This window comes from Priapulus caudatus, unplaced genomic scaffold (genome assembly GCF_000485595.1).
Source record: "Priapulus caudatus unplaced genomic scaffold, Priapulus_caudatus-5.0.1 Scaffold355, whole genome shotgun sequence".
Classification (NCBI taxonomy): Eukaryota; Metazoa; Priapulida; class Priapulimorpha; order Priapulimorphida; family Priapulidae; genus Priapulus; species Priapulus caudatus.
In genome coordinates this window covers 274,047-275,497 of record NW_014577416.1, presented here as the reverse complement: position 1 = coordinate 275,497, position 1,451 = coordinate 274,047, and the positions used below count along the sequence as shown (strand labels likewise).

General features: G+C 51.4%; 1 protein-coding gene across 1 annotated transcript in view; it reads right to left on the bottom strand.

The window, feature by feature from the left end:
• LOC106809450 (plexin-A2-like) overlaps positions 1-1,451 on the bottom strand; it is a 28,708-nt gene that overhangs the window by 2,720 nt on the left and 24,537 nt on the right. The window lies entirely within an intron of this gene.

Sequence of the window (1,451 nt, the reverse complement as noted above, 5' to 3'; positions counted from 1 at the left end):
TGCATTCATGTCCTGATCAGATATAGCTGCCATTAGTTTGATGTCTTGGTAGTACCTGAAAAACACACACAAGTTCAAACCTGACGACCAGAATTCGCTGTAACCGACGACGCGCAAGATAAAGTTCCAGCGTGGCAGCCAGCATTACTAATTCAAGCGAAAATCCTAATCATTTCTCTCTCTCTCTCTACACACCCCTCTACTTTTCGCAACAACTTCTCTCACGTCCCACTCCTCTCTCTACCTATGTCTACCTACTCCTCTCTCTATCTCTCTCTACCCACTCCTCTGTCTACCCACTCTGCTGTCTACCCACTCTGCTGTCTAACCCACTTCCTCTCCTAGCCTATGTCTGACCTATCCTCTTCTCTATCTCTCTTTACCTTCCTCTCGTCTACTCACTCTGCTGTCGTACCCTCTCCGCTGTCACCCTCTCTCTGTCACCCACTCCAGCTGTCCATACCCACTGCCTTCTGTCTACCCCTCTCCTCTCTCTACCTCTCCTCTGTCTACCACTTCCTCTGTTCACCACTCCGCTTGTCTACCCAGTCCGCCCTGTCTACCCAGTCCGCTGATCTACCCACTCGCTCTGTCTACTCTGCCTCATGTGGCTACCCACGTCTCTGGTCGTACCACTCGCTGTCTACCACTACCGGCTGTCTACCGCAGTCCGCTGTCTACCACACTCCTCTGTACTACGCCTCTCTCTGTCTACCTCTCTCGTCTAACCCACTCCTCTGTCTACCCACTCCGCTGTCTACCCACTCTGCTGTCTACCCACTTGCCTCTTACCAGCTCGCGTGTCTAGCCACTCTCGCCTGTCGTACCCAACTCGCCCTGTCTAAAAATTATCAAAAAATAATTGTGATTTCCAGTGTCATCTGGTGCATCATAAGAGTTAACGCGATTTGCCAGTAAATAGCTGAAAAATCTATCTAAACCATACGAGAATATGCAAAAATTCCAGCACAGGGCGATAGATCCATTGTTAACAAGGCAGCATTGAACGCGTTTGCTGCTGCATCTCCACTGCACCGGTGCATGGCCAGTGCTCAGGCACCACATTTTTAACGTGCAACTGAAATGCGGAATATAACTTTGCCACTGCGGAATGCGGAAATCAAGCCTAGAACTCGTACAGATTCCGCAGAATGCGGAATGGTTGGAGACCCTGCACTCCTCTCTACTTTTCTCAACCACTCCTCTCTCTACCCACCCCTCTCTCTACCCACCCCTCTCTCTACCCACCCCTCTCTCTCTACCCAGCCCTTCTACCACGTACTTCTCAACCCACCCCTCTCTCTACCCACCCCTCTCTCTCTACCCAGCCCTTCTACCACGTACTTCTCAACCCACTCCTCTCTCTACCCACCCCTCTCTCTCTACCCAGCCCTTCTACCACGTACTTCTCAACCCACTCCTCTCTCTACCCACCCCTCTCTCTACCCACC